Source organism: Apium graveolens, chromosome 1 (assembly GCF_009905375.1).
Source record: "Apium graveolens cultivar Ventura chromosome 1, ASM990537v1, whole genome shotgun sequence".
Lineage (NCBI taxonomy): Eukaryota > Viridiplantae > Streptophyta > Magnoliopsida > Apiales > Apiaceae > Apium > Apium graveolens.
The window spans coordinates 116697685-116710888 of record NC_133647.1 but is presented as its reverse complement, the minus strand read 5'-3'; positions in this window follow the sequence as shown (position 1 = coordinate 116710888).

Here is a 13204-nt window from a genome sequence, read left to right as displayed (position 1 = left end):
TGTGGATCAGCATTTACCAAGATTTGTTTTACTAACTGAGGAATCTGTAAGGGTCTCAGCACTGGTTTCTTATTGTCAGCATTTAACAAATCATTAAAAGCCCTTTTTGCAAGCTTAAAGGGTGTAATTAAATCACTGGCTAGTGGGGTCTCATTAGCACAACAAAAAGTATATATAAGCTGACATAATCTAGAAAAGTATACTACATTCCTATCCTCTGTCATCCTGTCCCCTATGAAACCTAGCACAACACTTGCAAAATCAAAATGAGTTTGATGAATAAGGGCATACCCGATTTGCTGACTCATTATGGGAATAGCATCAAAGTTGCAGCATTTATTGGCGAATGCCTTTGTGATACAATCAAAGAAAAAGCTCCATTCCTTTCTGATATTTGATCTTTTCAGTTGACCCAGCTTTCCCAAACTCTTCTCATAGCCCAGAATGGCCATAAGCTGCTGTAAAATAGGATCCTCCACTGTTGATAATGTACAACCTTCAGGTAAGTGGAGAGCTTTACGAACTGCTCCAGGAGTAACCACATGCTCGACATCTCCTGATGTGAAAACAATGCTTGGAGTACTAGTAGCACCACCTTCATCAAATAGCCCAGTTCACCAAAATGTCAGCACTTGTTTGCTTGAAATAGATTGGGGTTGGGTCAAAGCATTACCCAATCTCACTATTGGCTAATAAATCTTGCACAAAGTGTAGATCTGATGGAGCTTCAGCCTTATTGAAGATTACAGCGTAGTTATTTGGTACAAACTTGGCTCCATCAACAATTAAATCCTTGGGTGCCATCTGAAATAAGTGAGAAATTTGTTTGCCTGAAAGGTGTTTGAGAAAATGTCTGTAAAGAAAACCGTCAGAAAATGTGAGAGAGAATAAGAAAAGAGAGAGAGTGAGTAGAATAAAAATGAAAATAAAAGATTTGAAAATCTTTTATCTCTTTTACTTAGACACCCCACGTGACAGCAGTTAATGAGAAGTGGAACAGACCTTTACACCTGTCAGCCATGCAGCAGTTAAGGCAAAAGTTAATGGGCACGGTAAATAAGTAATGATTACATTGCACGTTCAGTTTTTTTAAAATAACTGTTCCTACTAAACAAATGATTATTATTACTTTATCTCACATAAATCAATATTCTGAGAAAATATGACCGTTCAACTAATGACCAAAATTAAACCAAGTAAATAAATACTGCCACGTCAGCATCAGAACTTGATTATTATCAGAATTTAAAAGTCATCAGAATATGGCTCCTTAACTCGAAAAGTGAATATGTATTTCTGTAATTCTTGACACAAATACTAATATAATTTCATCAGAACTTAATCATCAGAACTTCCATCAGAACTTGTCCTCAGAATTTATGCAACTGACACTTAAACTGTTCATCTAAAATAACATTTATCACCACAGTAATTTTCATCATTCATATGGAGTGTAAGTGTGTTCAATAAGCTAAATATCAGATAATGAGTAAAGTCTGATTCACTTCAGTACATCTTTGAAATAAGGCATAACTAAGAACTTTGCTTAAAATCCGTCATTAGTCTGAATTCTACTATAGAATGAGTTCATGCATGAGTCCACCTCAACTGTTTTATGCTCATTTTATGCATCTTTTGAAATTCCTTTTTACAGTGGCTTCTCAGGGTAAGTGAGTCACAAGAAAATTTTATTTTGCTTTTCTAATGCATATTACTTAATACCAGCAATGCACTTAGGTCTTCCCTTCCACATATATTTTTCTCTAGATCTCAAAGGAGTACGTGATATTTATTTCTTTTATTTTCTTTTTCTTTTGATAAGTGAGGCTTATCAACACTTAGTACATCCATCAGATTTACTAACATCAGAACTTAACAGATAAGAAGCACTATTCTAGTTTTTGACTTAGTAATAAGATACACAAAGTAAATTTTAACCAAGCTCAATATCAGAATTTTCTTGTGTTAAAAGATTTCCACATAAACAATTACTTCAAATATGGGATTATTAGTATATTAAACACTACTAGGTCAACATCTAGCACAGTTATCCTCATTGGATTGAATAGTCACAGAAATATTCATATCACTATCAGAGTTTAGAAATTCACATCAGACAACAATCAGCACTTAGAAATTTTCAATTTTAAGCACAAAATACACAAAGATAATAATATCTGTAAATACTGATCATAAAGTCTGATGTATCAGAACATAAACTAAGCAGATTTAGAGGAAGAACCTGAAACCATTCCAAGTTCATTTACCAATATTGTAAAAGTAGCTTCACACAGTGGTTTTGTGAAGATATCTGCTAGTTGTTGATCTGTTGGAACAAAATACAATTCCACTGTACCTTCATCCACACGTTCCCTTATGAAGTGGTACCTAATGCTGATGTGCTTTGTCATTGAGTGTTGAACTGGATTACCTGTCATAGCAATAGCACTTTGATTATCACAGTAAATAGGGATTTAGATTATGTTAACCCATAATCCAGTAACTGATTCTTCATCCAAAGAATTTGTGCACAACAGCTTCCTACAGCAATGTATTCTGCTTCTGCAGTTGATGTGAAAATTGACTTCTGTTTCTTGCTAAACCAAGAAACCAATCTGCCTCCAAGAAATTGGCAGCTTCCACTTGTGCTTTTCCTGTCAATTTTGCATCCTGCTAAATCTGCATCTGAGTAACCTATTAGCTTAAAGTCTGATTCCCTAGGATACCACAATCCTAGATCAGCTCTACCCTTAAGGTACTTGAAAATTCTTTTTGCAACTGTTAAGTGAGGTTCTCTTAGATCTGCTTGAAATCTTGCACAAAGACAGGTAGCATACATTATATCAGGTCTACTTGCAGTTAGATAGAGTAGTGAGCCAATCATACCTCTGTAATCAGTAATATCTACAAAACCTGGAGGTTGTTCAACATATACTTCTTCTTTTAATTCTCTATTAAGAAAAGCACTTTTTACATCCATTTGAAATACTGTAAACTTTTTGTGAGCAGCATAAGCCAAAAATATCCTTATAGCTTCCAATCTTGCAACTGGTGCAAATGTTTCATCATAATCAATTCCCTCCTGTTGAGAGTATCCTTTTGCAACCAACCTTTCTTTATTCCTTGTAATTATGCCATTACTATCAGTTTTGTTTCTGAACTGTAATATCCCATATTTTCAAATATTATTATTATTATTTGGAATTATTTATGTGAATTTTATGTGAATTTTGGTGAATTATCTGATAATTGGAATTGATGTTTGGGTATTTATATGTGATATTATTTGAATACTATAATTTTTATGTGTTCAGAACAAAATATAGATAATTGTGATATTTTTCTGGTAATTTTTGGACTGTTAGATGATTTTATAATGATTTATGTAATTATTAATTATTTTCAGAATAATTACAAAATTATTTTATAAAGCCGGGAATCGTCCGACTTCAATTGTTTTTGCATTTTTACAACCCGAAACTCTTCCGAAAACTCCTTCCTAACCTAATCTGATAATTCTGAACGCTTTTCGAGTTTTGACTTTTTCGATCCGGGGTACGGTTTGATCCGTATGACTCCCGGCGTGAAATTTTCGAGACGCAAATCATTTTATAGTCCGATATCAATTCGTATTCCCAAAAGGCGAGATATTATTACCCCATTTTCGTATAAAGTATTTTATAAGAGTCTCTGTTTTTATAATTATCCAAAATTAGTATTAAAATCGTATCGTCTTCTTAGTTACTTAGCGGCTAAGTAACCTATTTTCGAATCCGATATGTAAATAAATTTATCGAAATATTAAATAAATAAAATATGTGATGGTTCAGTTAGTTATGTGTTGCTGTGTTATCAATTGTTTGTGAATTATTGGACGCAAAGGTTAATTTTATAATTAATTATTGAGCTGTATGAATGTAATTCGTTTTAAAATGATTTTATTGAATATTTATTCTCATAAATGCTAAAATTGCTCCTAAAATTATTTTTGTTGTTTTATAATTTTATTTATTATTTTTAGGAGTTTATAAAATTTAGAAATCAATATTTTATTGATTATTTATCGTTAAATGATTTTCTGAGTGTATTTATTTGTAAAATTCGTATTTAATTCTAGAATTCTTCAAAAATTTTGAAATTTATATTTTATTAAGTTCGGAATATTCCGAGAATTTTAAAATTATTTTTGTAATTTTGGGATAAATTTTACCTGCGCGTTATTTCGTTTATTCGTTAAAAATAGGTATAAATTGTGTTTCAAAAATTATTTTAAAATTTTGAAAATTCTATTTTTATTAACTTTTAATTATTTGTGATATGTTATAAAATATTTTGTTAATGTTCGAGTTTTAGTTACCGTGAATTGTTCGTTAAATAGGTATGATGCGGGTCAGATAAAGTTTTGTCGCGAAATTTATATGATAAAGATAAAAAAAATAATAATAATAAAAGGGGGGGTTTTTAATCAGGTATAACCCGTTCTCTTTCTTACCCCCGGTTCATCCCTCTCTTCTCCTTAATCTCTCTGTCGATCTCTTCCTCTAATTCTCTCTCTCGATTACTCTAGTCTCTCTCTCTCATAATCTCTATCTCTACCTCTAATCTCTTTATCCCCTCTCCATTTTCTCTGATTCTTTTGAGACTCTTTCCTTTCGGTGATTTTCCGGCCGGATTTTCCGGCGACTCCCTTGCTTCCTCTCTTTGAATTGATATATATACGATTGTATATATATATAAGTGTGTGCTGCTGTGTGTTAGTGACAGTGTGTGTGTGTGTGTGTTTTTTTTTGCGTGTGTGTGTATTTGTGTTGGCGTTTGTGCCTGTGCGTGTGGTGGTCTGTGGTGGTGTGTGTCTTGGTGTGTTGCTTTGTTCTGCTGCTACCATCCTTTCCGGCGAGTATTTCATTTCCCGATTGTTTTCCGGGCTGTTGTGCTTGAGTTCGGTTGTGGCTTTACTGTCTATTATTTCCCCAAGTTACTAGTTGAATATTAATTTGGGTTTATTGAATTTAGTTGTTTCGCAGGAAAATATTTGAGTAAATTCGTGATATAAACATAACTTCGTGCGGAAAATTATTTAATCGATGGGGTTTACGTAGGATGCCCGGGATTTACGGGAACCAGTAAATTTTATCGCCGTCGACAATGAGTTTTAAAACGAGTCGACGGTGGACTGTGATGACGTTGTTCTGAGTCCTACGATTTAAAACACAAAATATGAATAAAAACTGTAAAATATGGATTAAAACATAAAAATACGGATGATAACGATTAATAATTGTATTTAGTTGTTATTGGTCAAATTGCGAATTGGCGTTGTTAATTGAAGTTGGTGGTTGGATTTTGAGATTGCGATTGATTGTGTTATTGCGTTTTGACGTCGGGATGTTCGACGGGTAGACCGATAAACAAAGGAGACGCTGCCCGATTTTCGGGAAATTAATTCTGAAAATACGGGAACGTAACCTACGATTATCGGGGACGTCGAACGAGAATATATGTATAATTAATTTTTTATGAAACCTAATTACGTGTTGGGACAAGATATTTTTATAAATGAACCGTTCGTCCGTTTAATACGAAACGAACGCCTCTAGACTCAGAAAAATATTCCGTTTCCAATAAAAATACTTTCGAGACCCAAATTCTTTTGTCTCGAGAGATCGCTTATTTTAAGAATCCTTATGAGTCGATTTTTGATCAATAAATTATATTTTTGACCCAATTTCTGTTTTAAACATACCGAGTCGAACCTTTTGACGAATCGAGTCATATGTGATATGAGTTATGTGATATGTGAGCTATGTGTTTACGTGTTATGTGAGTTATGTGCATATGTGGATCAAGAGTCCTGTGTTTGTCTGTTATATCGATGTGTGGGCTATCGTATGGGTAGACGATAGGTTTTTGACGCACAGTTCATCGAGTGATTATCGATTAGACGATTAAAGTTATATCTTTTAATTATAGATGCGAGTCTTTCAAAGACGACCAGGACCAGATGGTATGAATGAAGACTGGAGTTGATTATAATGAAATATTGTGTTGCAGCACTGTATGGGCAACAGGCCAAAGAATTAGTAGAATAAAGACGGTGATGCTTTGAAACAGAATGTCAGAATAGAAGCATTTTTTGCGAGTGTGACTAACTGCTAAATCTCAAAGGCAAGTATCCCTATCATCACTTATTGTTCAAGTGATATTTATTTTGAATCTTATCATGCAAGTATTGCTTTCCCTATTCAGTTCGTAATAGATAAATGTTTTACATATCGCTGAATTAAATGATTCTGTTTATGCAAGTATTCTTCTACTATTCTATGTTCAGAATAGGTAAGTGATTTTACTTATCAAATTACTGGATTTATAAATATTTTGGATTTTGAGAAAGATGATTTTATTGCGTGAATTCCTGCCCAAGTGAATGGGGGAATAAAATTATTTAGGATGTCGATTGATTCGGCTCATTTTTCAATAAAAAGGTTTTAAGATTGGAATGGTTACTGGTTATTGGTTACAGCGTAGGTGATCGAGATATCGGTCCAGCTGTAATATCTTTCAAGGCTAGTTATGCCTTTTCTGGCGCCCTACAGGTACCGAATGTCTTTGGGATATAGGTAGTACCTATATTTACGGTATGGCTGCGGGATACCGGTGTTGTTTCGTGACTGATCATCGGGAACAACATGAAATGTTATTGGTTCCAATCTAAAATTTGTTTTCCAAATTGTTTTGGATAATCAGGGAACAAATGATTTATCAACTGAGTCTGTTTTGGATTAAAAATGAATTATAGTTTTGGTTCAGATTCTGATTTATGCCGATAATTATGTTGTTGTTAAATATCAAATGTGGTATTAGTATAGATGATTGATGTTGACTTAAGTATGGAATGTTGTGAGCATCAAAGTTCGTATTGATATCTAATTTGATATGATAACAAAATAAGTATTAATATCAAGAGTTCGGTTTTGAGTAAAGTTTATGATTCATTCCATAATCATTGCTTCTTGTTATTGTTGTTTATGATATTTCCGTAAACACAGTTTTACGAGTTTTAATCTCGTCAAGATTCAAAGTATTGCTAAAGCATTTCGCTCAAAAATATCAAAATGGTTTTGAATACAATTAAGGAATCAATTATGGGGTTCCTCAACAAAAATTTTATGATTCAGCAATTATGATTTTTAAATGTTCTGCTTTGATGCAGATGTCGGTTTTATATCAAAACGACCCTATATATTATAATTAACTTGCTGAGCATTTCTTCCGCTCATACTTGCCTGTTTTCAAATTTAACATCCAGTAAGATTAGCTTGCGCTGTTTAGCCGCGTAATTCGAGGAAGCAAAGAAGAAGCTCTTGGAAGGTGGCTGGTCCAGGGATTGCGGGCTAGTGTAAGTTTTATTGTATAAAGTTGTTTATATTATATTATATTATATTATAATTGTGTTATTTTATAGATGGGCCTAGTATACTTCTTTTCGAAGTTATACTAGCGGGTTAGTTAGAATTGGAAATTTATTGAACAGAGTTTTAAAAGAAATGGAAAAATTATTTATGGAATTTGGAATTCTTGTTTCTAGAACTGTAACCTTAAAAGATCTTGGATTAGTTTGGGGTCATAAATGATAAATATCTTCCGCTGGAATTTGTTTATTAATTAAACAGGTTAATTTGGATTGAAGTTTTATAGTGACGACCAAATCCCCTGACCCCGGATTTGGGGGCGTAACAGGTTGGTATTAGAGCTGAGGTTATAGTAAACTAGAAACGAGAGTGAGTAGGAGTGTGTATAGCTATGTGAGGAAGTTTGAGCTCATATCGAGTTCTTGTTGGACTATTGGATATAGTACCAACGAGTAAGTTAAGATAGGCGCATTCGTTCGAGATGGTTGTGTTCAGCTAGATGGGACTCCGGGAAGCTGCAAACTTCTATTGTGGAATTTTACGAGACTACTACGATTCGATGATGATGAAGATTATCGATATCCGTGGAACATGAAGAAGTATCTAGAATCAGATGGCGAGTCACCAGAAGAGTTCAAATTGAAGATAAGTATTATGACTTTGGCAATACCTTCTCTTTCTATAATTTCTTTTGACCTCTTTCAAAAAAAAGAGGTATCTGTTAGTGGATATATTCTCTAACACTCCTTTAATCATTTTATGCCAGAATTTTTATTCTCTAGATTTCATTTCCTTCAAAAATATTAGCTTTGAAATCTTTCCAGTTTTATTCATTTGATTTTGGATTCTTTTGATCTTCTTTTATTCTGACTGAGATGAACAACCCTAACTATAGAGGACACAAGGTATACCTGTCTGTGTGATAGGAGTTGGATGGGACGCCATCACTTGTGTGTATTGTGAATACATGAAGGTTAACAACCTTTAGTAATGTCTTAATTTGGACATGCAATACCAAGTTCATTTGATCATATTGATCTCTCAGTTATTCTTTTATTTCAACAATAAGTTTTCTCAAATTTAGATTTTGGTCCCGTTATGGCATCAAATTCTTTTCTTTTTGAAATTCCATGTTTTTATCATTCCAAATATTTGAAGGTATGCCAATCAAGTTAAACTGAGTTATCTGGGTCAAGTCAAAGTAAGGCGATGTGATGAGATTACCAAGAGCAACAATGGACTGCGATGCGGTTATAATATTAGTGGCGTATAGCGAAGTCAATCTGTTCCTTTATTTCTCTCTCTATCTATCTTTCTTTTTCTTTCTCTTTCTCTCCATCTTTCTTTCTATTCTTCTTTCTCGCAATCAGTAAAAGTAATTCTATTGAAGAGTTGGTCAAAGGAGGTGGGATGGAACAAGGTGCACATTGAAGCTCCTATAAAAGTTTTATTATACAAGAAATACAAGATTTATTTGAAATTATGGAAAATTGAGTTTATTTGGAAATGGAAAGTTGGCTAGAAGATCCCTTAGTGCTTTCTTCTGTTGATTCCGAGGACGGAATCCTTATAAGGGGGGTAGATTGTAATATTCCATATTTTCAAATATTACTATTATAATTATTTGGAATTATTTATGTGAATTTTATGTGAATTTTGGTGAATTATCTGATAATTGGAATTGATGTTTGGGTATTTATATGTGATATTATTTGAGTACTTTAATTTTTATGTGCTCAGAACAAAATATAGATAATTTTTATATTTTTCTGGTAATTTTTGGACTGTTAGATGATTTTATAATGATTTATATAATTATTAATTATTTTCAGAATAATTACAAAATTATTTTATAAAGCCGGTCCGACTTCAATTGTTTTTGCATTTTTACAACCCGAAACTCTTCTGAAAACTCCTACCTAACCTAATCTGATAATTCTGAACGCTTTTCGTGTTTTGACTTTTTCGATCCGGGGTACGGTTTGATCTGTATGACTCCCGGCATGAAATTTTCGATACGCAAATCATTTTATAGTCCGATAACAATTCGTATTTCCAAAAGGCGAGATATTATTACCCCATTTTCGTATAAAGTATTTTATAAGAGTCTCTGTTTTTATAATTATCCAAAATTAGTATTAAAATCGTATCGTCTTCTTAGTTACTTAGCGGCTAAGTAACCTATTTTCGGATCCGATATGTAAATATAATTATCGAAATATTAAATAAATAAAATATGTGATGGTTCAGTCAGTTATGTGTTGCTGTGTTATCATTTGTTTGTGAATAATTGGACGCAAAGGTTAATTTTATAATTAATTATTGAGTTGTATGAATGTAATTCGTTTTAAAATGATTTTATTGAATATTTATTCTCATAAATGCTAAAATTGCTCCTAAAATTATTTTTGTTGTTTTATAATTTTATTTATTAATTTTAGGAGTTTATAAAATTTAGAAATCAATATTTTATTGATTATTTATCGTTAAATGATTTTCTGAGTGTATTTATTTGTAAAATCTGTATTTAATTCTAGAATTCTTCAAAAATTTTGAAATTTATATTTTATTAAGTTTGGAATATTCCGAGAATTTTAAAATTATTTTGGTAATTTTGGGATAAATTTTACCTGCACGTTATTTCGTTTATTCGTTAAAAACAGGTATAAATTGTGTTTCAAAAATTATTTTAAAATTTTGAAAATTCTATTTTTATTAACTTTTAATTATTTGTGATATGTTATAAAATATTTTGTTAATGTTCGAGTTTTAGTTACCGTGAATTGTTCGTTAAATAGGTACGGTGCGGGTCAGATAAAGTTTTGTCTCGAAATTTATATGATAAAGATAAAAAAATAAAAATAATAATAATAATAAAAAGGGGGGGTTTAATCGGGTATCCGTTCTCTTTCTTACCCCCGGTTCATCCCTCTCTTCTCCTTAATCTCTCTGTCGATCTCTTCCTCTAATTCTCTCTCTCGATTACTCTAGTCTCTCTCTCATAATCTCTATCTCTACCTCTAATCTCTTTATCCCCTCTCTATTTTCTCTGATTTTTTTCAGACTCTTGCCTTTCGGTGAGTTTCCGGCCGGATTTTTCGGCGACTCCCTTGCTTCCTCTCTTTGAATTGATATACAAACGATTGTATATATATATATATATAAGTGTGTGCTGCTGTGTGTTAGTGTCAGTGTGTGTGTATGTGTGTGTGTTTTTGCGTGTGTGTATTTGTGTTGGCGTTTGTGCCTGTGCGTGTGGTGGTCTGTGGTGGTGTGTGTCTTGGTGTGTTGCTTTGTTCTGCTGCTGCCATGTTTTCCGATGAGTATTTCATTTCCCGATTGTTTTCCGGGCTGTTGTGCTTGAGTTCGGTTGTGGCTTTACTGTCTGTTATTTCCCCAAGTTACTAGTCGAATATTAATTTGGGTTTATTGAATTTAGTTGTTTCGCAGGAAAATATTTGAGTAAATTCGTGATATAAACATAACTGCGTGCGGAAAATTATTTAATCGATGGGATTTACGTAGGATGCCCGGGATTTACGGGAAGCAGTAAATTTTATCGCCGTCGACAATGAGTTTTAAAACGAGTCGACGGTGGACTGTGATGACGTTGTTCTGAGTCCTACGATTTAAAACACAAAATACGAATAAAAACTGTAAAATACGGATTAAAACATAAAAATACGGATGATAACGATTAATAATTGTATTTAGTTGGTATTGGTCAAATTGCGAATTGACGTTGTTAATTGAAGTTGGTGGTTGGATTTTGGGATTGCGATTGATTGTGTTGTTGCGTTTTGACGTCGGGATGTTCGACGGGTAGACCGATAAACAAAGGAGAAGCTGCCCAATTTTCGGGAAATTAATTCTGAAAATACGGGAACGTAACCTACGATTGTCGGAGACGTCGAACGAGGATATATGTATAATTAAATTTTTACGAAACCTAATTACGTGTTGGGACAAGATATTTTTATAAATGAACCGTTCGTCCGTTTAATACGAAACGAACGCCTTTAGACTCAGAAAAATATTCCGTTTCCATTAAAAATACTTTCGAGACCCAAATTCTTTTGTCTCGAAAGATCGCTTGTTTTACGAATCCTTTTGAGTCGATTTTTGATCAATAAATTATATTTTTGACCCGATTTCCGTTTTAAACATACTGAGTCAAACCTTTTGACGAATCGAGTCATATGTGATATGAGTTATGTGATATGTGAGCTATGTGTTTACGTGTTATGTGAGTTATATGCATATGTGGATCAAGAGTCCTGTGTTTGTCTGTTATATCGATGTGTGGGCTATCGTATGGGTAGATGATAGGCTTCTGACGCACAGTTCATCGAGTGATTATCGATTAAACGATTAAAACTATATCTTTTAATTATAGATGCAAGTCTTTCAAAGACGACCAGGACCAGATGGTATGAATGAAGACTGGAGTTGATTATAATGGAATATTGTGTTGCAGCACTGCATGGGCAGCAGGCCAAAGAATTAGTAGAATAAAGACGGTGATGCTTTGAAACAGAATGTCAGAATAGATGCATTTTTTTGCGAGTGTGACTAACTGCTAAATCTCAAAGGCAAGTATCCTTATCATCACTTATTGTTCAAGTGATATTTATTTTGAATCTTATCATGCAAGTATTGCTTTCCCTATTCAGTTCGTAATAGATAAATGTTTTACATATCGCTGAATTAAATGATTCTGTTTATGCAAGTATTCTTCTGCTATTCTATGTTCAGAATAACTAAGTGATTTTACTTATCAAATTACTGGATTTATAAATATTTTGGATTTTGAGAAAGATGATTTTGTTGCGTGAATTCCTGCCCAAGTGAATGGGGGAATAAAATTATTTAGGATGTCGATTGATTCGGCTCCTTTTTCAATAAAAAGGTTTTAAGATTGGAATGGTTACTGGTTATTGGTTACAGCGTAGGTGATCGAGATATCGGTCCAACTGTAATATCTTTCAAGGCTAGGTATGCCTTTTCTGGCGCCCTACAGGTACCGAATGTCTTCGGGATATGGGTAGTACCTATATTTACTGTATGGCTGCGGGATACCGGTGGTGTTTCGCGACTGATCATCGGGAACAACATGAAATGTTATTGGTTCCAATCTAAAATTTGTTTTCCAAATTGTTTTGGATAATCAGGGAACAAATGATTTATCAACTGAGTCTGTTTTGGATTAAAAATGAATTGTGGTTTTGATTCAGATTCTGATTTATTCCGATATTTACGTTGTTGTTAAATATCAAAGGTGGTATTAGTATAGATGATTGATGTTGACTTCAGTATGGAATGTTGTGAGCATCAAAGTTCGTATTGATATCTAATTTGATATGACAACAAAATAAGTATTAATATCAAGAGTTCGGTTTTGAGTAAAGTTTATGATTCATTGCATAATCATTGCTTCTTGTTATTGTTGTTTACGATATTTCCGTAAACACAGTTTTACGAGTTTTAATCTCGTCAAGATTCAAAGTATTGCTGAAGCATTTCGCTCAAAAATATCTAAATTGTTTTGAATACAATTAAGGAATCAATTATGGGGTTCCTCAACAAAAAAATTATGATTCAGCAATTATGATTTTTAAATGTTCTGCTTTGATGCAGATGTCGGTTTTATATCAAAATGACCCTATATGTTGTAGTTAACTTGCTGAGCATTTCTTCCGCTCATACTTGCCTGTTTTCAAATTTAACCTCCAGTGAGATTAGCTTGCGTTGTTTAGCCGCGTAATTCAAGGAAGCAAAAAAGAAGCTCTTGGAAG